Raw genomic sequence first — 27,429 nt, forward strand, 5'->3', positions numbered from 1 at the left:
GTGGGAGGGCCCACTCCACAGTGGGAGGTGCTACCCCTGGGCAGGTAGGCCTTCATGGTGTAAGAAAGCAGGCTGAAAAACAAAACAAACAAACAAACAAACAAACCACGAAATGCAAGCCAGTAAGCAGTGTTCCTACATGGTCTCTGCATCAGTTCCTCCCTATAGGTTCCTGTGTTCAGTGCCTATCCTGACTACTTGATTTCAGTTATAGACCGTGACCTGAGAGTTATAAGATGAAATAAACTCTTTATTACCCAAGTTGTTTTTGGTCACCAACTAAAACACTGATTAAAAACAACTCCTAGAGAGTTGCTTCCTCAGGTCAGCACACAAAACCATTGCAGTTATGGCCCAAAGGAGCCAGACTACATCCTGAGCTGGCAGCAGAACTGACATTGTGATCCACATGATTTTATACACATGGAGATCACGGAGGCTTGATCATGAAGGCAGTGTTTGACAGGGTTGGAGTCCTGCATGGTGTCCTTGAGAAGCTATTGTGTGAAGATGAAACTTCGGTTGCAATGGAAACACCATGATATTGGAGACCCCAGAATTATGGAAAATCTGCTGAGGAAAGATGCAAGAGCACAGTGAACCAAGGAGAGGCTACGTGCACTATAGGAGGTAGAGAGGGACCAGAAGGGGTGCCCTAGCCCATTGGAACCCAGATGATTCCATCATGAGCTCCAGATGACAGACATGGAATGGCAGAATTTTGTATTTACCCTGCTGTGTTTCAGTCTTGCTTCAGTCTGATATTTCCTAGTTATGGCCCCATTCCTCTCTTGGAATTGGATCGTTTACTTTGTGCCATTGTGTATTTCTTAAGAGACTTCCAGAGTCTCTAAAGAGTCTTTGCACTTCCACTTCTGAACTGTATTGGAACTGTTAGAGACTACGGGGACTTGTAAAGTTGGACTAAAGACATTTTGCATTGTGAGATGTCTCTGACCCTATGAGGACAAAAGTAGAAATTCACGGCTTACAGGCAATATATTTTGGTATAAAGTTGACAAGGAGTGGACTTGCGCTGAATACTGATTGTCATCTTGACAGGATCTCATGTCCCCCAGGAAGCAAGCTTCTAGGAATGTCTGTGGAGGTGTTTCTAGATTAGCTTCACTGGGGTGAGCAGTCCTGCACTAATGTATGTAGCACCAGCCTGTGGGCTGGGGTCCTGGACTGAACAGAATGGAGAAGGCAAGCTCAGCTAGCTTAGCTCTCTGCTTCCTGCTGTGGATGCAATATGAAGAGCAGCTCTTGCTGCATGGCTTCCCCACTATGATGTACTGTGTCTCCAAACTATAAATCATAATGAACTTTTCCTTCCTAAAGTTGCTCATGTCAGGCATTTGTCATAGCAATGAGAAAAGTAACTAATATAGACAGGGGGAAAACAATTTAAGACTATTCTAGATTTTTTTCAGTTTGAGAGCTGTAGATAAATCTTCTCAACATCCAAATAAAAAGATAAGAAGTTTTTCTTTGTGTTTCATTTTGTTTTGACACTCTCACTATGTTGCCTAGGCTGGTCTTGAACTCGAAAGGTCACTCCCCCACCTCCTTAGTGCTGAGATTACAGGTGTACAGTACTATGCCTGGCATAGAGTTATTTTTTAATTTTTAACAGGCTAATTTATAAGGGTCTAAAACCTTCTGTGAGCAGCCTCTCTGGTGTGGATGGAGAGCCAGCTCCTTAAGCCTCAAACTCAAACTTAAATTACTGTGGGTCAAAGTCCTGGATGTAGCCATCTTCATCACTACTGCTGTAACTCTTGTCATCAGCATGGAAAGCAACACTGTTGATAGGTCTGAGGTGGCCCTTGACTCTTCTAAACTCTTTTTCAAAAGCCAACTAGAAGAACTTGCCTCAAATCTACCAATCCTGGTGGAGATTGTGGTTACATTCATGGCTTCCTGACCTTCTCCCAGAACCACACGTCATAATTGGGAGAGAGGGCAGCTGAGCTGACAAGGTGTTCTCTTCAGAAAGTCTTCTGATGTTCAAGATTTACGGAGTCCTTGGATGCAGTGACAAATACTGTCATGTCTCTAGACAACTGGATGCCATTGATCTGCCAGGAGTATTCCTCAGCATTCATCAACACTTCTCCAGATTTGGCACTATACTGGTTGAGCTCTTCATGGCCTGAAATGATACATTCTCTCAGGGGTCCTCAAACGGCTGTTGTCAGCTGAGCCAGTAAGGACATGGTTGGGGTCCCAGTCAGCATCCACTTACCACACAGCTCTAGTATGGCCCATGTAGGTGCTCAGTCTCTCAACATTCTTAGAATATCACACATTGATGATAGGTCTTTGGCCACAGTGACGAAGGAGTCTCCTTTGTGGTTGTACTTGATTTGTGTAATGGACCACTCATGACCCTTCATTAGGATGGGCTTCACAAGGAGACACAAGGAGAAAAGCAATGTGAGGAGGACTGAAAGAGGACTCAAGGCTCTTCTTTTTTCTTTTCCTTTCTTCTTTTTTAAGATAAGGTAAAATAATTGTATCAGACTTCTCCTTTGCAGCCTGGTAAGCTAACAGCAATAGAATAACCATCACAGACAGTTAAGGGAGGACTGTGATTTGAGACTCTTCCCTGGCCAAGGTGATACTGTTTACTTCTCAGACAGATGCTTGTAAATGCCCAGGACTCAAAGGTCATGTCATCCCCATCATAGACCTAAGGAAGATGTTTGAAGAAGGTACTCTGACCGAAAGCTTATGTCCCCACAACTCCTATGTTGACATCTCAATTGCCAAGTGATAGCATCAAATTTGAAAGGGCAGAACCTTTAGGAATGGAATTATGAAAGAGAGCATAGAGTCATCCCTGTCTTTTTGCTATGTAAGATCTCAGCAACAGTGATTTTTTCCAATCTGGTTCTTGTCTTCTCTTCCTTCAAGAAAGGAGTGGGCAGAGAGCAAAGGAAAAAAAAAAACTAAAAAAAGCAAGGGACCATTTATTTGACACTTGGTAACATTTTACATGTATTAGGGAAATTTGAATAGGAAAGTAGAATCAAGACTCCAGGCAGTTGAAAGAGAGTGGTCACGGGACACCTCTAAGTTCTCAGTAGGCCTGGGGTGCCTAGCTGAGAGGCTGCAAGTGTTACTGTGCCAGTAGAGGGCAGTTCCTTGCAGAGCACACCCACAGATCTGTGGAGGGTAGGGTTATAGGTCTCTCTTCTCTAGCAGGTGTTGAAGGCTGGAGCAAGTCCCTCTGATTACAGCTCAATTAGCATGCCTTGACATCTTTGGGGATAGGGTTCTGTCTCTGAAGCTTGAGAGCTAAAGCAGTTTCCCTTCTCTTCCCATCCTGATAAGTACAAGTTTGGCTCCAAAGTTCTCATTCTTTCTCCTCTGGAAAGCACCAAGAACTCAACCCTGGCCAGAGCTAGACTAGTAAAAAACCTGCTGTGCAGGTTTATATATAATCAGGTGGGTTCTGACTGGCAATATGTGTATGCAAATAAAGACCAATAAAGACTTGTCAAGTCTGGGAATGGAAAGCAAAAGCCCACCAAAATCTGGGAGAATTACCAGTCCAGGCACTGACTGGAGAAGGTGGAAGGCAGCCTCATGACTGCCACAAGGCAGAAGTAGCCTGCTGGCTGCAATGAGGTATTAGTGTGTATGTGAGTTTGTTTTTAGCTGCCAGGGCCTTTCACTCCCAGCTGGCCAAACCAAAGCCCTGATCTCTCCCTGGGCCCATCCATTTGTTGCTGTGAATTGTCAGACATGGCTGGCTTTCTGGGACTTTAGAAGCCAATCCGGGGCTGAGGGGAGCTCCTGTATCTTTCATTAGGACAAAGACTGATCCCCATGAGACACCAAATATGAATGCACTCTGATCTTGGACTTCCCACCCTTCAGACTGTAAGAAATCCTTTTCTGATTTTATTTATCTATATAGTTCATAGTATGCGGTGATGCATTGTGGGTGTCATCTTGCCTGGATTGAGGAATGACCCGAGGATTGGTAAGATACTTCTGGCTGTTTCTATGAGAACATTTCTAAAGGAGATTGCATTTGGATCACTACGGGGAATAGGGAAGACCCACCCTGATGAACTAGTGAGCAAATGGAACAAATAGAACGAAATTCAGAAAGGAGAAACTCATTCTTGCTTATTCTAACCCTTCCTTTTAGAGCAAGTGTAATTTCCTGCTGTTCCTACTCTTGAACATCAGACTCAAGCTCATCATCCTTTAGATTCAGATTGTACCAGCTGCTTTGGGGTTGGGTGGGGACTCTTAAGCATTGAGTCTCGTGCTGGGCAGCATGCCTGGTCTCCTCTTACCTTGTGTTCTTGAGTTGGGGTGCAGCTTTCCATCTTGTCCACCATTGTGGAGCTGCTCAGTCAGCTGCTGGTCATATGAGCTGTTCTAACAAGCCCCTTCTCACACAAGCACCTATACTCTATTGATTGTGTTTCTACTAAGTATTTTGCCATAACAACTTGAATGGATGCAGACAGAATCTCATGATAAACTGTTATATTCGTTACTTGTTTATTTATATCATTCTTGTTGTTTTAGTATTATTGCAATGGGATAAGAGTCCATGATGGCAAAGCTGGAGCATGGTGGCTGGAGTCAGAAGCCAAGAACTCACATCTTAAACTATCAGTAGGAAAAAATAGAGTACCAGATATGTCATTAGTCTTTGAACTCTCAAAGTCCATCCCCAGCGGCATACTTCCTATAGTAAGGTCACACCTCCTAAGCCTACTCAAACAGTGCCACCTACTGGGGACCAAGTGTTCAAATTCCTGAGACTATGGGGGAACGTTCTCATTCAAATCCCCACAAGTTTGTTGAAAACAAAGTGGATGAATGAGCACATAGTTTGAGCTCTACCTCTAGGTCCTGGTGTCTCTTTCCCCAGCTACTTTATCCTCCTCCATTTCATTCATGTATATTTACAACTAACTGGGTTGTGGTGGTTTCTGGATATGTTCCATTTAAGTGATAAATAAGGACACTTGACATAAGAGACATTTTGCAAAGCAAATTCTAAACTCATTGCAGCATAAAAATTCTAAACAGTCTCAGTAAGTCAGAGGGGATGGCCCACAGAAGTGGAGAGAAAGACGAGGGCAGCAAAGTAAGATTGAGGAGGAATAATCTATAATGGAACACTTTATTGGGCATCAAAGAACAAAATTACAATAAATTGAGCTTCAAAGGCTAATTAGCTCTTTTTAGTAATTAATTCATCATTGAAAAGCATTCTGCCTACAAGGTAGAACTCCAGGGAGCTTTGTGAGGGAATAAACTTTACAGCAGAAAAGGCTGAACAAAGCAACAACAGGGAAACATGGGCTCCCGCCCCTAACCAAGAAGCTCTCTCCACTGACATCTGTTTGCAAAGGAAAAATTAGTTCTCATCAACAGACCCTCCATGGAAGCCCTATGCCAGTAGATGACCAATTCAAAATAAAATCAAAGTTATTTTTGTTGATTTTTTTGTCTCATATTGTTTTTTGGAGGCATTTTTTTCTGGTCTTTTGCTTGTATATTATGGTTTTCAATTTTTATGTTGTGGAATAACCTTTTTGTAAGCTGTGAAGATATGCCACCCAGATTGGTTTAATAAAAAGCTGAATGGCCAATAGCTAGGCAAGATTTTCAGGGCACAGAGGATGACGGGAAGAAGAGGGCAGAGATACAAGGGAGCCACTGAGAGACAGGGAACAAGTAACACATGCAGGAGGAGAGGAAACAGCATATAGATGAGTAGAAATGGGTTAATTTCAATTATAAGCTAGTTAGAAACAAGCCTAGGCTATCAGCCAAGCTTTCATGATTAATAGTAAGTCTCTGTATCATGATTTGGGAGCTGGCTTTTGGGACAGAGAAAGTCAGACTACTTTTTTTTTTTTTTTCTTTTGAGGTAAGGACCTGAAAAACCCAAGGGAAGCAGAGTGATTTGCTGACCCTCTCTCTATGTTCTCTGGATCCTCCAGCACTGGAAATGCCCCCTGAACTGCTCCCAAGTCTCTGCCTGTGCTCTTTAGCTGCCCCCCAAAGATTTATGGCTAATCCCAGTCAGTCAATCCTGGACTCCATTCTAGATTAAAGTTGCTTTATTGGCACAGCGTACTGGCTGTGTGGACAATTCTCCTGCAACAGGTGTGTGTTTCTTGTGTTGTTTTTCCTTTGTTTATTTTGTTAATTCTGTTTTTATTGTTTGTTTCCTAAAGAAAGGATGGGCATAGAGTTGGGTGGGTGGGAGCTGGGGAGGATGTGGAAGGAGTTGGGAGAGGAAGCTGTGATCACAATATAGTGTATGAAAAATAATGTTTTGTAATTAAAAAAAACAAGGGGGAGTAAGATGATAAGATGATTGGTCCAGTTGAAGTCACTTTCTTTATAGAGGATATTGTTTACTTTATGGGAGAGATTGTTACCTTCTTACTGATTTGTTACAAAGTAAAATTTAAGTTTTAGTTAGGTGGTGCAGAACCTTATGTTAGGCCTGATATCTTTAAACAGAGAAAATTAACATAGAACACAATGTTTTGATTACTAGTGCCAGGAAAGAGAAGATAGTCACTAAATGAATTGAAAAATAAAGCCAATTAACATGGGACAAAAAAGAATGAGCAGCAATTTCATAAGATTGGCAACATTAGGAAGAGGAAGATTAAAGCATACTGTTAAATACAAGAGCAAGACAGTCAACTATATCAGCCATTACATTTTATAAGGATGGACTGAATTTTCCCATTAAATATACAAAGTGACAGATAAGATTTAAACTGCCCACCTATATACTATTTATAAGAAGAAAGGTCAAAATTAAAGTCATGCAGAAAGAAACATGTGATACACACACACACACACACACACACACACACACACACACACACACACACACACCCCTCATAGATGGTCTTTGTCACCAATTTCTGGCACTGGGCTTCAAAACCCTTGAGATTTTCTGAGTAATAGGAATGTCTTTGTTATGCTAATAAGGCAACTCCAGGTGGAAGCCTTAGATAGCTTCAAAATGGTGACTGGCAGAGAAACCAATCACATGATTAGAAGGCTGGAACTTTCAGTGACTTGACCTTGGGAGAAGGAAGGATGTTAGAGATTAACTTCAATCATAAGGCTAGTGATTTAATCAATCCTGCCTATGTAATGAATGACAGATAAAAATATGAGGACACTGAAGCTTGCAGGCGCTTCCTGGTCGGTGAACACATCATAAGGGGGTAACTTGGCTGGATCTCACAGGGGGCTCCCCCTTCTCCCTACCACGCCCTGTGTTTCTTATGTTCTTGAATTGTATCTTTTGTCTTTTGTAACAAAATGTTTCTTATGTTCTTGAACTATATTTTTTGTCTTTTGTAACAAAATGTAATGCTTTTGGTGAGTTATTTATTTTTATTTTTCTTAATACATATGTGTATAAGTGTGTACACATATATACATATGTGTGTGCCATATATGGATACCTGTATGTATATATGCATGCATGTATGTATGTATGTGGGTGGTGGTCAGAAGACAGCTTTCAGGAGTTTATTATCGCTTTTCATCATGGAAACTCCAGGGATGGAACTCAAGTTGTCTGCCTTGGTGGCAAGAGTCATTTCCCATTGAGCCATCTTGCTGAATTTTACTTTTGGTGAATTTTTTGAGTCATTCTTCTGAGTTATTAAACCTGAAGTGGATGTTTAGAAATCCCCATATTTGTAGACAAGTCAGACAGAAGTGTGGGTACCCACTTATCACTGGCGTCTGACATTAACTCTAGTTTGTGTCATAACTGAAAATAGGACTCCAGGTGGCATCACAAGATCAGATGCTGAGTAGTAATAGTACTGACATAACAGGGTGGGATTGAGATTAAAGCCACCAAACAAGAAAAAGATAACAATATATACTTTATGGCAAAAAGAAAAGAATGAGCTAGTGTGTACCAAAAAGAAACAGAAGGAATCCAGGGAGGTGGGGTAAAAATATAGTTGTAGGGAACAACAACAAAAGAAATCTTTCAGGGTTGCTGAAGCCGGTAGACAAAAAGAATCTGGAGAAATTTAGTGATATAAACTCAATTTACTAGATACTACTTAGAAACTACAATGTTTCAAAAGGGCATAGAATATACTGTGTGATGTGTGTAGAGTTTTGTTGTGTAATTGACTCTAGAGAAAGTCACAAATTTAAAAGGAGAAGAGGATAGCGAGAGAAGAAAAGGGATGGAAAAAGAGAAGAAGGACTGAGAAGCTGGGCATGGTGGAATATGTGTAATCCCAACACTTGAGGATTGGAAACTGAAAGAGCAGAAGTTCTTGGCTAACCTTAGCCATAGGTCTCTCAGGACCATCCTGGGCTACTGTTTCAAAAAGAGATATGCAAAATTACTCCATCTTCTCAGACTACAGTCCTCAGGAATTAGAAACAACAACAACACCCCCCCCCAAAAAAAACCATCAACAACCAAAAAAAAAACAAAAAACCCACAAATGATGTAAGTTAAGAGCAGCCAGCTATTCTGGGCCCCAGAGTTGGGTCAGTGGTTTTAAGAACACTTGCTGTCCTTCTTGAGGACTGGAGGCTAGTCCCCAACACTCACATAGAGTGGCTTCCAGCCACCTACAACGCCAGTTCCCGATCTGACACTTCCTTCTGGCCACCATAGGTACCTGAACAGACGTGGCATACACTCAAACAGACCCACACACACATACATGTAAATCAATATAAGAACAAATCTTAAAACAAAACAAACAAACAAAAACCCTAAGCCACCCTTAGTATCTCAGGACAGTCCCAGAATCCCCCATGGATACCAAAATCCACATATGGTCAAATCTCTTACATGAGATGGCATCGTAGTTGAATATAAGCCACATGTCCTCTTACATATTTTAAATAATTTCTAAATTTCATACGAAGCTTTCTGTAATACCAATGCTATGTAAAGGGATGTTATATTGTGTTGCTCAGGGAATAGCATCAGAAGAATTCTGTACTTGATTACAACAAACAGTTTTTACTAAAAATACTTCTCATCTGAGGTTGGTTGAGTATGTGACTTTTAAACCCACAGACACTCATGGCCTGCTGTGGTAAGAAATACATTTAAGATAATCCTTGGATACGTACACACACACATACACACACACACACACACACACACACACACACACACACACTCACAAACACATATCAACCCTGAGACTAAGATTCCAGAAGACAAAGAAAAAGAACTGTTGTCCACTAAAATCTGCAGTACAGAGCACAGTGAGTACTCTAAATAGAGCTTAACGTTAAATATCTTTATCATTAAAAAATTTAAAGTAAAATAATGTAGTACTCACCTTAAGTTAAAGTGAACATTAAAGTAAACACAAAGAAGGAATGGACTAAGGCAAAGTTGAAATATAAAATAGGATAAAAGGATAAACAAAAGAAAGCTTCCTTGAGAAAGAAGGGAAACAGGAGTAAGAAAGCAGACAGAATCAGAGAGGACAAGCAGCTTTATGTTGTTGTGGGTTACCCACCAGAGAGGACTACTCAGACACAGGGTTAAGTCAGTAGAAAGTCTTTATTAGCCAGCTATATACTGGGTTCCCTTTTACAGCTTCTAAATTGTTTACACTGAAGGAGAACCCACTCCTTTACATCCAAGGGCGTGTGATACCACAGGTGTTCATCTATACTGAGAAAAAGGGCATGGCCCACCTAAATCTAGACTCTGAGCTCCCTCAGAGCTCACTCTGCAGCAAGCTGAGCTCACTCTCATTCCCCTGTTGGTGGGAGCAGGCATCGAAGGCTCCATGGCAGTTGGACTTTAGCCCTAGTTATGGGGGACAAGACTTTTAGGAACTTGGTGCTCAAGTAGACATAGTCCTGAGCCATTTAGAAAATACTGCTTCCTGTCTAGAATCCCAGTTAGTTCCTTAGCCAAGGTTGTTCTTCAGGATCAAAGAGGGCTGGATCTCCTCTTTAGGAGATAAGGAGGTCTCTGTATGATCCTGGCAGAAACTTGTTATCTCTATGCCAGTCAGTCAGGGTAATTAGAGAAAGTTTAGCCATGATCAAAAATAACCTTCAAGAAAAAGTAGACATTAAACATCTAACAACCGGCACCAATTTTTGATCTCCTGGTCCCCCTGGTTAATCATTATACTTACAGCCATGGCTGGGCCATTCATTAATCCTTTTGCTCCTAGCTCTAACTATAGGAACTGGCCTGCTCGACTGCCTACTTATTCAACAAATAAATTCTATTAAGCAACTAATGCGAAGGAGATGATCTATCCCTGCCCCCATGAGTCCACAGTTTGACTCATGCCCATAAAACCAGGGAATAATGTTACAGGCCCCCAGGCCCTAGCACAACCAACACCATGAAGGAAATGCCATTCAGGCCTTGAAACTCAACACATAGGCAGCAGCTGACAAAATGAGAATAAAGACCTAATCCGTCAAAGTCCATAGTTCTGAGTAAGTGACTAAATGTACTAGCCTTGCTTTCTGGTTCTGTAGTTCTGCTTCTGGCTAACTGTTCTAACTGAGGTATGTCAAACCAGAACATGTTTTTGTGCTTAAAACATGTTTTGTGAGAAAGGCTCAGGACTGCACTGAGCTCCTCAACACCCAGGGTACTCACTGGCTGGATAATAAAGACTTGGCTTGAACTCCTGCCCAAGTAGTCTTCTCTAGTGGATACCTCACAACATTGTCGCTGTGTCAAGCTTATGGCAAAAGGGAAATGGATGTTTTTTTGTGAAAATGTTAATGATTAAAATCATGACTTAAAAAGAAACCGAGATATAAACCTAGAATACATAAGAACATGTCTATGGTGGTTTGAATAAAACTGGGTCCCATAGGCTCAAAGGGAGTGACACTATTAGGTGGTATGGCCTTGTTGGAGTAGAGGTGACTTTTTTGGAGGAAGTGTGTCAATGCGGGTGGGCTTTGAGTTCTTAGATGCTCAAGCCAGACCCAGTATCTCACTCTCTTCTTGCTGTCTGACGATCTGGATGTAGAACTCTCAGCTACCTCTCAAGCACCTCATGTGCCTGCATGCTGCCATGCTTCCTGCCATGATGACAATGGACTAAACCTCTGAACCGTAAGCGAGCATCCAATCAGATGGTTTCCTTTATAAGAGTTGCTGTGGTCATCGTGTCTCCTCACAGCAATAGAAACCCAAACTAAGACAACATCCCAAGGGAAAAAAGTCAGCCCAAAGTTCTAGTAAACAGAAGCAGGGCTTTGCTCTACTAGTCGTCAAGGAAACAAATTGAAGTGACAATATGTAATTCTCACTTGTGCTAAAACTCGGGAGTGCCGATGTCTACTGTAGACAAGAGGACAGCTGCTTTCTTACATTTCTGATGGAAATCTGATTCATTGTAAACTCTTTTGAAAAGCATTTGACAACAGTAGTGAAAGCACAATGCACCAGGGCTGGAGTGGTGGCTCAGCAGCTAAAAGAGCCTGCCACTCTTCCACAGTACCCTCAGTTCCTAGCACTTACATAGAGCCCCAGTACCTACATGGGGCCAGTAACTCCAGTTCTAGGGGATCTGATGCCTCTTACTGGCCTCTTTGGGGCACTGCATGCACACAGTGCATATGGGTACACACCCAGGAGTAAAAGAATCTTTTTTTTAAAGCATAATGCACAAATGCCCTCCTATCACACGATCTCAATTTAAGAATGTATCAAATAAATGTAAAATACAGGCTTGCACACATAAGCACATAACTGTTTTCTTCCCTAAACATGAGACAAAACATGCTATTTGCCTACAGCTACATCTGTACTGTGTGAACTAGATATCATTATTGCTTTAATTATTGAGGGTGGAAAGATGGGTGAGAGAATCCAGTATGACCCCAGAAAAGCTAAACCTTGGAAGCAGTGTCAGTACAGTCTTAGTAAAGACTGAAAGAGCTACTCTGGAGGAACTTAAAAACAAGTACACACTTTACTCTCAACATCTGGGAGGCAGGAAAGGGTATCTCTGTAAGTTCAAGGGCAACACAGCAGGTTCCAGGCCAGCCAACGTTACACAGTGAGATACTGTCTAAAAAAACAAAACAAAAACCAAGTCAAAACAAAACAAAACAAAAAACACTGAACGAATAGCTGCAGCTAAGAATATAGTTCAAGAACCTTTTTTTTTTTTAATGGAAAAACAGAAACTAAGCAACCAACAACCTGTAAGTCACAACATACAGTTTCTAATAGGACATATTCCACACAGGGCAGCAGACAACCAAAGCTACCAGGAGAGAATCCGACAGGAGGAATAGATTTCAAAGGATTGGGGAGGTTGAACAAAAAGGAAAAGATGTTACAACAGATGCTATAAATATACCCATGTATTCAGGAATATAGAGAAAAATGAATACAACTGAAAAATGGAATATATAAACACAAACGGAAAACCCCTAGAAATGCTAAGCAACATGCCAGAAATGCACATTTCCCTGACATTTGATTAAGAGAGGGGCAGAGACTATAAGAGGAAATGTTATGTAGAAAGGTATTGCAGCAGAATTTATTGAAAGTGCATTGGGAGAGCAAGAGTACAGTGAAAATCTCAATGGCTCTGGGAATATTGATGCAGCATAGCATATTGCCATAAGAAAGAGATGTGAGCAGTCAGGGCAGGAAAATGTTTGAGGAAAGAATGGCTCAGTGTTGTCTGATGTTTGTGAAAGCTATTAACACAGATTGAAAATTCTCAGGGGCTAGAGCTGCCGTTCAGTGGGAGAGAACTTGCCCAGAATGTATACCGCCCTAGGTTAGATCCCAACTCCACAAACAGACAAACAGCAAAATACGGAAATGCCAGACATGGTGCCTCAGCTATGAAGTCCTAGAACTTAAGAGGCTGAGACAGGAGGATGAAAAGTTACAAGCGAGCCTGGGCTACATAGTGAGATATTGTTTCAAAAACTAAAAACAAAAGGAATCTCAGCCAGCCCCAAACAAAACACACACACACACACACACACACACACACACACACACACACACACACCACTTCAGTGTGTTGGGATAATCTTTTGTACATTGTGTGAAGATATGTCCCTGTTTTACTTCACCTGCCCAAGGCACCTTCAGATTAGTTTAATAAAGAGCTGAACGGTCAATAGCTAGGCAAGAGAGGATAGGCCGGACTTCTGGGTAGAGATAGGAACTCCGGGAGTCTGAGATGCAGAGATTTGCCAGCATCTGGAGGGAGTTGAATGTACAGCATTGAGAAGATGTAATGAGCCATGTGGCAGAATGTAGATTAATATAAATGGGTTAATTTAAGTTTTAAGAGCTAGTTGGGAACAAGTCTCTAAGCTAAGGTTAGGCTTTCATAATAAAAAGTGTCCATGTCATCATTCAGGACATAGCTACCCAAAGAAAGACCCATTATATCAACACATATCACAATTAAGCTATTGAAGAACTAGAGACATCATCAACCTGAAAAGGAAAATCAGAAAAATATGTTATATACATGCAGGCAAACATGGAAATAGCAAAGATTAGAATTTCTAAAGACTACCAGCAGTATGTCAGTTCAAAGCCAACACAGCAACTTTCAAGTGGGAAAGGAAAGGGCAAAACACCCTGTCTACATAGAATTTTCAATCTTGTGAAATTATCTTTTAAAAATGAAAGCTAAATTAGAACATATTTTCAGAGAAACAAAAGCTGAGATAATTAAACAGATGCAAAGCTACTCGAAAAGTGGCATGTGATAGTTTCCAGGCAAAATCAGAATGATGTCACTATATTTACACAAATAAATAAAATGTTGGAAGTGGGATACACTTGGGTTAATTAAAAATTCCCTCCTGATTGTGAGGTATTTAGTGGAAAACTGCTTATTAGTATCAAAATAATAATTTAGTATGTTGTTTAGAACATAGAAATAAAATGCAAGGCAATAGTAGCGTCAAGGACAAGAGAAAGATTTGGAACAAATATTGTAAGGTTTCAAATCATATATGAAGACCAAGAATAGTAGTGTACACCTTTAATCCCAGCACTTGAAAGGCAAAGGCAGATGGATCTTCAGTTCAAGGCCAGCTTGGTCTATACCCACCAAGCCATCCAGGGCTACACGGTAAGACCATGTCTAACCAAAGGTAAGACCATGCCTAAACAAAACAAAATCAAAAAAGGAACCAACTAAGCAAAACAATCAAACACACAAAACAAACCCCCAAATCAAATGTAAAATGTTATGACATTTCATAAAGTGTACCATAATAAGCCAACGATGTTTATTTTAAACTATATAGTAATATTGGCAAATGACATGTAATTTGAAATTTGCTAATAGCTACATTTTAAAAATCTAACAAAAATACTGGAGACACAATTAAATTTTTAACATAATCTTTTATTGATTCTTTGGGAATTTCACAGCATGCACACCAGTCCCGCTCATCTCCCAGTTCCTCTGATTCTGCCCTTTATCCTTGTAGCCTTTTCCCAGGAGAACTTAAAACAACTAATAAAAACTCATAAAGATATAAAAATACAAATAAGAATATTATTTAAAAAACAAAAGATACAAAAGCAAATAAACAAAAAATTACTTCACTCCTCCACCTTTTCTGGTTCTTCATTGTCTCTTCATTCATCTTTTTTTTTTAAACAGATTTCATTCACTTTATTTATTTTTTTTAGAAGAAAGTTGAATTTTTATTATAAAAAGAGAAACACAAAAATTATTTGGGGGAAGCTAGAGAGACAGTTTAGCAGTTAAGAGTTTAGTGCTCTTTTTTTACTTAGAGAATACTTTATTAGTTTTTGTAATCAAATCCATGTAGATAAGACCTTACATATTTAATACAGTGTGTTACCCCTGTACAGATGGAAAAAAAATTAAGTTCAACATTTCTAGACCAATATGGCTGTTATTTTCTGTACAATGCCAACTAAACATGGTAAACTGGGATACTTTTTTCCAAAGTTGACAGCACAGCTAAAGTTTCCAAAAATTCAAATTATAAATATATATATATACATATATACATATATATATATATATATATATCAATAAAAGCAGTATGTTATGCATCAATAGCAGCAACAGCTTTTCCAGGTCCTGCAGTCATTTGAACAAAATTGTAGAGACATCCAGCACACTCCATTTAAAAAAACAAAGTAAAAAACAAAATCTCAGAAAACAGCACAGTTCTGTTACTCTTGTGGTACCTGGCACCAGTTTTTTTTAAATTAGCTTCTCAATCATCATCTGGAAGGAAACCATTCTGAGCAACATCATTAAAAAGAGCTCTGATAAAGCATGGTCACGACTATGTATCATAAAGCAGGTCCACATATGAGTGAGTACATATCATGTTTGCCTTTTTGTGATTGGGTTACCTCTCTCAGAATGGTTTCTTCGAGTTCCATCCATTTTCCTGCAAATTTCAAGATTCCATTGTTTTTTTCTGCTGAGTAGTACTCCATTGTGTAAATGTACCACATTTTCTCTATCCATTCTTCGGTTGAGGGGCATCTAGGCTGCTTCCAGTTTCTGGCTATTACAAATAATGCTGCTATGAACATGGTTGAACAGATGTCCCTGCTGTATGAATGTGCTTCTTTTGGGTATATGCCTAGGAGTGGAATCGCTAGATCTTGTGGTAGACTCATTCCCATTTTCTTGAGGAGTCGCCATACTGATTTCCACAATGGCTGTACAAATTGGCACTCCGATCAGCAGTGGAGGAGTGTTCCTCTTTCTCCGCACCCTCTCCAGCATAAACTGTCATTGGTGTTTTTGATTTTAGCCATTCTGACAGGAGTAAGATGGTATCTCAGAGTTGTTTTGATTTGCATTTCCATGATGGCTAAGGATGTTGAACACTTTCTTATGTGTCTTTCAGCCATTTTAGATTCCTCTATTGAGAATTGTCTTTTAGTTCTGTGCCCCATTTTTTAATTGGATTGGTTGGTGTTTTGGAGACTAGCTTCTTGAGTTCTTTGTATATTTTGGAGATCAGCCCTCTGTCATATGTGGGGCTGGTGAATATCTTTTCCCAGTCTGTGGGCTACCGTTTTGTCTTACTGACTATGTCCTTTGCCTTACAGAAGCTTCTCAGTTTCAGGAGGTCCCATTTATTAATTGTTGATCTCAGTGTCTGTGCTACTGGTGTTATGTTCAGGAAGCGGTCTCCTGTACCGATTAATTCAAGGGCATTTCTAATTTATCTTCTAGTAGGTTCAGTGTGGCTGGATTTATGTTGAGGTCTTTGATCCATTTTGACTTAAGTTTTGTGCAGGGCGAAAGGCTTGGGTCTATCTGTAGTCTTCTACATGTTTGCATCCAGTTATGCCAGCACCATTTGTTAAAGATGTTCTCTTTGTTCCAGCGTATATATTTGTATTGTTTGTCAAAAATCAGGTGTTCGTAGGTGTGTGGGTTAATATCAGGGTTTTCAACTCTATTCCATTGGTCTACCTGTCTATTTTTGTGCCAATACCAAGCTGTTTTCAGAACTATAGTTCTGTAATAGAGCTTGAAGTCAGGGATGGTGATGCCTCCAGAAGTTCCTTTATTGTATAGGGATGTTTTGGCTATCCTGGATCTTTTGTTTCTCCATATAAAGTTGAGAATTGTTCTTTCAAGGTCAGTGAAGAATTGTGTTGGGATTTTGATGGGGATTGCATTGAATCTGTAGGTTGCTTGCCATTTTTACTATGTTGATCCTGCCTATCCAAGAACATGGGAGATCTTTCCATTTTCTGGTATCTTCTTTAATTTCTTTCTTTAGAGACTCAAAATTCTTACGGTACAGGTCTTTCACTTTTTTGGTTAGTGTTACTCCAAGATATTTTATGTTGTTTGTGGCAATTGTAAAGGGTGATGCTTCTTTGATTTCTTTCTCCACCAATGTGTCATCCGTATATAGTAGGGCTACAGATTTTTTTGAGCTAATCTTGTATCCTGCCACTTTGCTGAAGGAGTTTATCAGCTGTAGGAGTTCCCTGGTTGAGTTTTTCAGGTCACTTATGTAGACTATCATATCATCTGCAAATAGTGAGAGTTTGACTTCTTCCTTTCCGATTTGTATTCTCTTGATCTCCTTTTGTTGTCTTATTGCTCTGGCTAGAACTTCAAGGACAATATTAAAGAGGTATGGAGAGAGTGGGCAGCCTTGTCTTGTTCCTGATTTTAGAGGAATTGCATTGAGTTTCTCTCCATTTAGTTTGATGTTGGCTGTCGGCTTGCTGTATATTGCTTTTATTATGTTGAGGTATGTTCCTGTTATCCCTGATTTCTCCAGGACCTTTATCATGAAGGGGTGTTGGATTTTGTCAAAAGCTTTTTTGGCATCTAGTGAGATGATCATGTGATTTTTTTCCTCAGTCTGTTTATATGGTGGATTACATTGATGGATTTTCGTATATTGAACCATCCTTGCATCCCTCGGATGAAGCCTACTTGATCCGGATGGATGATTTCTCTGATGTGTTCTTCGATTCGATTTGCCAATATTTTATTGAGAAGTTTTGCATCAATGGTCATGAGGGATATTGGTCTGTAGTTCTCTTTCTCAGTTGTGTCTTTGTGTGGCTTGGGTATCAAGGTTATTGAACTCATAAAGAGAGTTTGGTAATGACCCTTCTGCTTCTATTGTGTGGAATACTTTAAGGAGAATTGGTATTCGATGTACTTTGAATTTCTGGTAGAATTCTACACTGAAGCCATCTGGCCCTGGGCTTTTTTTTTTTGGTTGGGAGACTTCTAAGGACTGCTTCAATTTCATTAGAGGTTATAGGTCTATTTAAGTTGCTTATCTGTTCTTGATTTAATTTTGGTAAGTGAAATCTGTCCAGAAAATTGTCCATTTCCTTTAGATTTTCAAATTTTGAGGAATACAGGCAAAGTATGACCTGATGATTCTCTGGATTTCCTCTGTGTCTGTTGTTATGTCCCCCTTTTCATTCCTGATTTTACTAATTTGCATGTTCACTCTTTGTTGTTTGGTAAGTTTGGATAAAGGTTTGTCTATCTTGTTGATTTTCTCGAAGAACCAACTTTTTGTTATATTGATTCTTTGTATTGTTCTCCTAGTTTCCATTTTATTGATTTCAGCCCTCAATTTGATTATTTCCTGGCATCTGCTCCTCCGGGGTGTATTGGATTCTTTGTTTTCTAAAGCTTTCAATTGTGCTGTTAATTCTCTAGTGTGATTATTCTCCTGTTTCTTTATGTGGGCATTTAGCACTATGAACTTTCCTCTTAGCACTGCTTTCAAAGTATCCCATAGGTTTGGATATGTTGTGTCCGCATTCTCATTGAATTCTAGGAAATCTTTAATCTCGTTTTTTATTTCTTACTGGACCCATGAATTGTGCAATTGGGTGTTACTTAATTTCCATGAGTTTGTAGGTTTTCTATAGTTTGTGTTGTTGTTGAATTCTAATTTTAAAGCATGGTGGTCTGAGAAGACACAGGGGGTTATTTCAATTTTTTTGTACTTGTTGAGGTTTGCTATGTTGCCGAGTATGTGGTCGATTTTAGTGAAGGTTCCATGTGGCGCTGAGAAGAAGGTAAATTATTTTGTATTTGGGTGGAATGTTCTATAGATATCTGTTAAGTCAATTGCGCCATAACTTTTATTAGTTCTTTTGTTTCTTTGTTAAGTTTCTGTCTGGTGCTCCTGTCCAGTGGTGAGAGTGGGGTGTTGAAATCTCCCACTATAAGTGTGTGTGGTTTTTATGTGTGATTTGAATTTTAGTAATGTTTCTTTTTCAAACATGGATGCCTTTGTATTTGGGGCATAAATGCTCAGAATTGAGACTTCATCCTGATGGATTTCTCCTGTGATGAGTGGGAAATGACCTTCTTCATCTCTTTTGACTGATTTTAGTTTAAAGTCCAATTATTGGATATAAGTGTTGCTACCCCCGCTTGTTTCTTGGGTCCATTTGATTGGAAGATCTTTCCCCAACCTTTAATTCTTAGTGAGGTTGAGGTGAATTTCTTGTATGCAGCAGAAGGAAGGATTCTGTCTTCTTATCCATTCTGCTAATCTGTGTCTTTTTATAGGGGAGTTAAGACCATTAATGTTGATGGATATTAATGACCATTGATTATTATTCATTCTGTTTGTTTTTGATTTGGTGATGGTGGCAAGATTATGTGTGGGATTCTATCCCTTTTTTCTTTTGGCTGTTGGTAAGTTGGGATTATTTATTGCCTATTTTTTCTGGTTGTAGTTAACTTGCCTGGGTTGCAGTTTTCCTTCCAGTACTTTCTGTAGGGCTGGATTGGTGGATATGTATTGTTTGAATCTGGTTTTGTCATGGAATATCTTGTTTACTCCATCTATAATGATTGAAAGCTTTCCTGGCTATAGTAGTCTGGGCTGGCATCCATGGTCTCTTAGTGTAGGAGAATATCTATCCAGAACCTTCTGGCTTTCAGAGTTTCCAAGGAAAAGTCAGGTGTGATTCTGAAAGGTTTTTCTTTATGTTACTTGACCTTTTTCCTTTGCTGCTCTTAATATTTTCTCTTTGTTGTGTATGTTTGGTGTTTTGATTATTATGTGGTGAGGTGACCTTTTTGGTTCAGTCTATTTGGTGTTCTGTAGGCTTCTTGAATTTTCATTGGCATGTCTTTCTTTAGGTTGGGAAAGTTTTCTTCTATGATTTTGTTGAATATGTTTTCTGCGCCTTTGAGTTGGATTTCTTCACTTCTTCTATACCTATTATTCTTAGGTTTGGTCTTTTCACAGTATCCCATATTTCCTGGATATTTTGTGTTAGGGATTTGTTGGACTTAAGATTTTCTTTGGTTGATGAATCTATTTCTGCTAGTGTGTCTTCAACTCCTGAGATTCTCTCTTCCATCTCTTGTATTCTGTTGGTTATGCTTACATCTGTAGTTCCTGATAATTTACCCAGCTTTACTATTTCCAGCATTCCCTCAGATTGTGCTTTCTTTTTGTCTCTATTTCAGTTTTTAGGTCTTGAACTGTTTCCTTGAGAGATTTGTTGATATCTTGTATTTTTTGGTTAGTTTTTTCTTCCATTTCTTTAAGGGATTTTCTCGTGTCCTCTTTGAGGTCCTCTATCATTTTTCTGAAGATGTTTTTAAGGTCATTCTCTTCTGGTTCATCTGCATCGTGATGTTCAGGTCATACTGGTGTATGGTTCCTAGTCTCTGGGGGTGTCATGTTGGGTTTTCTGTTGTTGGATGTGCTTTTACCTTGTCCTCTTCTCATCCTTTCTTCTGGTGGGTGTAGCAAGAGTTTCTTGTTCTCCTGGTGGGTGTGGGACCAAGGTTCTCTTCTGGTAGATGCAAACAGATCCAGTACTCTGATGTCAGTCCTCTTCTCGTGGATGGAGGTGTCACTGTTCCCTGGATGTCTGCAGTGTTTGGGCGTGCCGGGTCCCGCCAGCCAGCAGTTGGAGGCAGAGCTGTCACTGGGCCTCGGTGTGTAGGATCCTGTCCCCCCCCCAAAAAAAAATTGGTCCAGCATGCAGGTCGCTTGTGTCACATGACTCTGAGCAGCGACGCCAAACAGGAGCCGGAAACAGCTCCTGGCCTACCTGGGCTGGTGGATGGAGGCCGGGCTGCCTCTGGGTGTTCAGTGTTCAGAACTCGCCGCTGCCGAACTCGGTCTGGCACAAAGGTCGCTTACGTCAGATGATTCTGAGCAGCGATGACCCACTTTATTTTTCTTGTATAAAAACCCTTATGTGTTGTCCACAGCTGGAGCCTGGATCCTCCGAACAGAGACTCTGGTGTGGGCTTTCACAAGATGATCAGTGAATTCCTGATAAGGAGACTTGGTGAACACAGTCTCTTTCCAGAGTTCAGGGGTCATGTAGCTGTAGGTCTTGGAGATGGCATCAAAGGTGGCCCTGGCAAAGTTGCCCAGAGTGGCAGTGCAGTCCCTGGCTGATGTTTAGCAGTCATCAATACCTGCCATCATCAGTAGCTTCTGGGACACAGGAGCAGAGATGATGCCAGTGCCTGTGGAGGCAGGGATGAGACACACCATCACAGAGCCACAGTGGCCTGTCACTTTGCATGCAACAGTGTGGGGCTTGCCAATCTTGTTCCCCCAAGTAGCCTCTCTGCACAGGGACAATGGAAAACTTGGCCAAGATGATGGCCCCTCGAATGGCAGTGGCTACCTCCTTGGAGCACTTAACACCAAGACCAACATGACCGTTGTAGTCCCCAATAGCGACAAAAGCCTTGAACCTGGTCTGCTGGCCAGCCGGAGTCTGCTTCTGTACTGGCATGATCTTTAAACTTCATCCTTTAGGGATGTGCCCAGAACAAAAGTCAATAATCTCGGATTCCTTAATGGGCAGGGAGAACACGTAGATCTCCAGGGACTTGACCTTCATGCTCTTAACCAGGCGACCCAGCTTGGTGACAGGGATCCATCCACTCCTAGTCTTCGGCTTTACCTCCACGAGCCCTTCAGACTCGACCATGGCCATAAGGCCATGGCCTCGACCTCAACCCGGCCCCTGAGACCACTGCTGAAGCCTCCACTGCCTTCTAATCCTGGGCCCCAGGGTCCTCTGGGACCTCCCACTGCAAGTTGTCTTCTGCCATTTGGTGTTTTCCTACAGTAGAAGAGCGTGGAAGGGAGATTTTATAGTGCACACCTCTTCATTCATCTTAGTGGCACTGGGAGCTGCTATGTGTCATTCAGTGTACCCTTTCGTCCAAACAGCTTTACTTGCAAATGTTCATTGTGTAATGTGAGGTTGGTCAAGTTCAAGGCCTCTGGCTTCTAGTACACCGTCAACGCTGGACCCCCGCTGACATTCCTCTCCAATATCCTGCTGTTGTCCATGGAGATCCTGCAGCTATGGTTCCACAGGATTAGTCCCTACACACATGACAGCAGGTCACAGAGGAAGTAGATGTTGGGGTGTGCCAACTCCTAGTCCTGTGCATATGACTCGGTAGCAGCTGAGTTGGTCATTCTGGGCTTCCGGGAAGACCCCCTTCAGGTGAGAGGTTGCCCATGGTGAGGGGCGGGGCCAGCTCTCCCATGCTGGGGTCATGGGGTCTGCTATCCCAGGGCCATTGAGGGGCAGGGTAGCTCTCCAATGAGGGATGAGTGGCTTTCCCTGGCTTGTAGGGCCAGCTCAGCATGGTCCCTGTACTTCAAAACGTGGCTCAACATAAGTTTCAATGCATGGTTCACATGGGCCCTGGTGGAAACATGGGCAATGGACATCCACACAGACCCCAACTGCTGCAGGACCACACATCCCAACAGGGCCATCTTGAACCTAGCCCTGCGTGTGTGTGTGTGTGTGTGTGTGTGTGTGTGTGTGTGTGTGTGTGTGTGTGTGTGTGTGTGTGTGTGTGCAGGCCTCTTAGATCCAGATAGGCCCAGCAGCAGCATGGTCCACAGACTACAAAATGGCCCCAGGTGGTGGCTCAGACCCCTGACATCTACAGAGCCTTTGATGGCAACAAGAAACATGCGACATCAACACAGACCCTGGCTGTGGTAGGGCCATGATAATTTTTAGATTTTATATATCTATGTGTGGTTATATGTACCACACATATTCAGAGGCTATAAGAAGGCATCATATTCCCTAGAGTTGGAGTATCAGGTAGTTGTGAGTTGCCATGTGGGTTCTAGGAATTGAATCTGATCCTCTGCAGGATTAGCAGATGATCTTAACTACTGATCCATCTTTCCAGCCCTTGAAAACATAATTTTAATGTTTTTTATTTTAGCCAATATATTTTTTAAATTATTGCGATATAAAATCACAAAAATATTAATGAGGCATCTTTACCTTCTTTTTATATTCTAACACTTAGAATATGTATTTTATATTTTAATTATCTCAATTTGAATGGCACATTTTCATTGGAAACATATAATCTATATATGGATTGGATAAAATTTATAATTAAAAAATAGGTTCCTATATTCAGATTGTTCTAAGCAAATGTTAGATTTTCCAGTAGCTCATTCAAGTGTCAGTTTTTATATTTAAGTTTAAATTAATTGAAATGAATTACTAGACTTACAGATTCAGCTCTGATCGTTACAGAGCTCAGAAATCATTGCACTTGTCCTTTCAAGAACATAAAACAAAAAATATTGAAAATTGACTGTGTGGTTTTCTATTTAACCCATCATAAAATTGAAGTTGAGCTCCACAGAGAAATATGGAGAAAAAGCAGAAACAGAAAACAGCAGGCAAGATCTACCCACTGCAGAAGAAGCTTCCAGCTATAAACTAGTAGACACCTTAAACTACAAATTCTGGGGGCTAGAGAAATGGCTCAGTGGTTAAGAGCACCAATTGCTTTCCCAAAGGACCCAGGTTCCACTCCCAGCACCACTCACAACTGTCTGTAACTGCAGTTCCAGGGGATACAATGCCCTCTTCTGGCCTCCATAGCCACTGCACACATGACACACACACATGCAGGCAAGACATCCACTGATGAACTGCTGGAGTGTGTTCTAAGGGAAGCAAGAAACTCCTGGGGCCACCGTCATAGGGCCCACATTTTTGTGAGTTTTCCCTCTAGATACTGTATTGTCTTTATTATGAAAATCCAAGAAAATATTTCCTCCTGGTGAGAAAAACCATTTTGGAATAAGCCCTAGACATTATTTCCATTATAAAGATCTGTTCTCCATGGGAAAACTTAAACACAGCATCACCCCTCCCAGATATCAGGACTCTTACTTCTGTCTCCTCTTGCTTTCCTGTCCCACCTCAGAGGAAGCTAAAAGTGAATGCAGAGGTCACATCTAGAGATGCAAGCCCTGTGAAAGAGTGAGGTATGATCACAAGATTTTTAATGTTTCTTCCTCAGACTTTATCAACATATCAACGGGCCACAGTGTAATAACATCAGATTACAGCTACAAGAGCCACAAAGCACCCCAAACAATAATATAAAATTCATCTTAAACAGTCAGAAGGGACTTAAGCATTTATTATCATTAGACTCCAGTATGATACAGATTTTGGAATAACTACGAATATTAAGGTGAGGAACTCTGATAGAAAGATCAGAAAATATGCAAAAACAGATGGACAATGAAAGCAGAAGGAGAAGGTACAAGGGGCTCAGCTGCTGCAGCTGGCAGAAGGCCCTGGCATTGTCCACATGATAATAATTTTCCAGGCTTGCATGAGTTATGAGATCACAGAAACTTCCATTCGGATTTCAGAGAAAAGTCCTAGGAGCCCAGGCAGTGTACAGTAAGAACAAGATCCCTGCAGGCAGGTCCCGAGAGGTCAACCCAGCAAGTGCTGTGAGTGTGAAATGGAAGAGATGACAGAGACACCAACATGTTGGATATACCAGACACATGACATTCTGCAAGCAAAGGTGCAGGGGGCTACTATAGAGAGACGCCATGTGGGCTGCACTAGGCAATGCCCTAGGCATGGGGCTGTTCAAGCCCCCGGAAAGCTCACATCATGCCATCTACCTTGGATACTGGACATGAAATTTCAGGGTTTGATGTTTGTCCTGGTGGACTTCGGTCTTGCTTTGGTCCCATCTTTCCTTTCTATAAATCCCTCTCTGTTTGGAATGAGAATTACTCTGTGCCGTGTACTTTGGAAATAAGCAACTTGTTTTTATAGGAACATATTTCAAAAGAGTGTGTCTCAAGTCTCAGAGGAAACTTTGAACTTGGACTTTTGAAAAATATTTAACTGTTAATATCACGGGCATTCTTGGACACGTATTTTGCATTATGGGATGGACATGAGCTTTTAGGGCATAACTGGTGGTATGTTAGGTTTAAGAAGATAGGAGAGGTGTTTGAATGGCAACTTAAGAGGGAGTGGACTTGCTGGACTTAATGATGGTTAATCTTCGTTGTCAACTTGAATGGCTTGAGAAGTACGTGGGGATTAATAAAGCACATCTCAGTGCGTTTGTGCTGGCCTCTCAGACTCAAAAATGGATGTTAGATTTCTGAGACAGCATAGAAGACAGAAGGCAAAAGATAGTAGAGTCTGAATGTTGTGGGATATTATTTTAAGATGTGTTACATTTGTTTATGCTGTGGAACATTTGTTTTAATGATGCAAAGATATGTTGCAATTTTTTGCAGATTTTTTTTATTTGAATTAGAAACAAGATTGTTTTACATGACAATCCCAGTCCCCTTCTCCCTCCCGTCCTCTCCTACCACCCCCCCAACTAAAACCCTACCTATCACATACCCTTTCTGCTCCCCCTGGATGGTGAGGCCTTCCATAGGTGTCATCTGAGTCTATCATATCCTTTGGGATAGGGGCTAGGCCCACCCCCATGTGTCTTGGCTCAGGGAGTATTCCTCTATGTGGAATGGGCTCCCAAAGTCCACACCTATGCTAGGGATAACTACTGAACTACTACAGGAGGTCCTGTAGATTTCCAAGGTTTCCTCACTGAAACCCATGTTCCTGGGGTCTGGATCAGTCCCATGCTGGTATCCCAGCTATCAGTCTGGGGACAAAGAGTTCCCTGATGTTTAGGTCAGCTGTTTCTGTGGGTTTCACCAGCCTGGTCTGGACCCCTTTGCTCTTTACTCATCCTTCTCTGCATCTGGATTACAGTTCAGTTCAGTGATTAGTTGTGGGTGTCTGCTTCTACTTCCATCTGCTACTGGATGAGGGCTATCAGGTGGCATATAAGTCAGTCATCAATCTCATTATCTAGGGAGGGCATTTAAGATAGCCTCTCCTCTGTTGCTTAGATTGTTAGCTGGTGTCCTCTTTGTAGATCTCCAGACATTTCCCTAGTGCCTGATTTCTCTGTAAACCTAAAATGTCTCCCTCTATTATGGTATCTCCATTCTTGTTATCTTCTATTCTTTGCCTGACTCAACCTTTCTGCTACCTCATGTCCTCTGCATCCCTTCTCTTCTCCCATTCTCATTCTCCTAGCTCCCTCTCCTCCTCTTCCCATGCTCCCAATTTGCTCAGGGGATCTTGACCCGTTCCGGACCATGTATGTCTCTCTTAGGGGCCTCCTTGTTTACTCGCTTCTCTGGCAGTATGGATTGTAGGCTGGTAATACTTTACTCTATGTCTAAAATCTGCATATGAGTGAGTACATACCATGTTTGTCTTTTTGCGATTGGGTTACCTTGCTCAGAATGGTTTCTTCGAGTTCCATCCATTTTCCTGCAAATTTCAAGATTCCATTGTTTTTTCTGCTGGGTAATGGGTTTTTTCTCCATTGTGTAAATGTACCACATTTCCTCTATCCATTCTTCGGTTGAGGGGCATCTGAAGCTGCTTCCAGTTTCTGGCTATTACAAATAGTGCTGCTATGGACACCATTGAACAGATGTCTTTGTATGGATGTGCTTCTTTTGGGTATATGCCTAAGAGTGGAATTGCTGGATCTTGTGGTAGACTCATTCCCATTTTCTTGAGGAATCAATCGTCATACTGATTTCCAAAGTGGCTGTACAAGTTGGCAGTCCCACCAGCAGTGGAGGAGTGTTCCTCTTTCTCCAGCATAAACTGTCATTGGTGTTTTTGATTTTGGCCATTCTGACAGGAGTAAGATGGTATCTCAGAGTTGTTTTGAGTTGAATTTCCCTGATGGCTAAGGATGTTGAACACTTTCTTATGTGTCTTTCAGCCATTTTAGATTCCTCTATTGAGAATTGTCTATTTAGTTCTGTACCCCACTTTTTAATTGGATTGTTTGGTGTTTTGGAGACTAGCTTCTTGAGTTCTTTGTATATTTTGGAGATCAGCCCTCTGTCAGATGTGGGGTTGGTGAATATCTTTTCCCAGTCTGTGGGCTGTCGTTTTGTCTTGCTGACTGTGTCCTTTGCCTTACAGAAGCTTCTCAGTTTCAGGAGGTCCCATTTATCAATTGTTGATCTCAGTGTCTGTGCTGGTGTAATGTTCAGGAAGCAGTCTCCTGTACCAATTAATTCAAGGGTATTTACCACTTTGTCTTTTAATAGGTTCAGTATGGCTGGATTTATGTTGAGGTCTTTGATCCATTTTGACTTAAGTTTTGTGCATGGCGATAGGCTTGGGTCTATCTGCAGTCTTCTACATGTTTGCATCCAGTTATGCCAGCACCATTTGTTGAAGATGTTCTCTTTGTTCCAGCATATAAATTTGGATTGTTTATCAAAAATCAGGTGTTCGTAATGGGTTAATATCAGGTGGGTTAATATCAGGGTTTTCAACTCTATTCCATTGGTGTTGCATTCTTTTATGCCGCATTTGTTTAACTCTGTGAAGCTGTCTGAAACACCTGATGGTCTAATAAAGAGTTGAATGGCCAATAGCAAGGCGGGAGAAATGATAGGCGGGGATGGCAGTCAGAGAGAATAAATGAAGGAGAAATCTGGCATGAGAAAAAAAAATGAAAGAGCAAGAATAGATGAAGCCAGCCACATAGACATCCAGCCAGCTACAGA

General features: G+C 41.1%; 2 pseudogenes; both read right to left on the reverse strand.

The window, feature by feature from the left end:
• Positions 1-1,702: 1,702 nt before the first annotated feature.
• LOC100773235 lies at positions 1,703-2,219 on the reverse strand (annotated as a pseudogene).
• An 18,502-nt stretch (positions 2,220-20,721) lies between these two features.
• On the reverse strand, positions 20,722-21,452 carry LOC100773517 (annotated as a pseudogene).
• Positions 21,453-27,429: the final 5,977 nt, after the last annotated feature.

This window comes from Cricetulus griseus (genome assembly GCF_003668045.3).
Source record: "Cricetulus griseus strain 17A/GY chromosome 1 unlocalized genomic scaffold, alternate assembly CriGri-PICRH-1.0 chr1_0, whole genome shotgun sequence".
Lineage (NCBI taxonomy): Eukaryota > Metazoa > Chordata > Mammalia > Rodentia > Cricetidae > Cricetulus > Cricetulus griseus.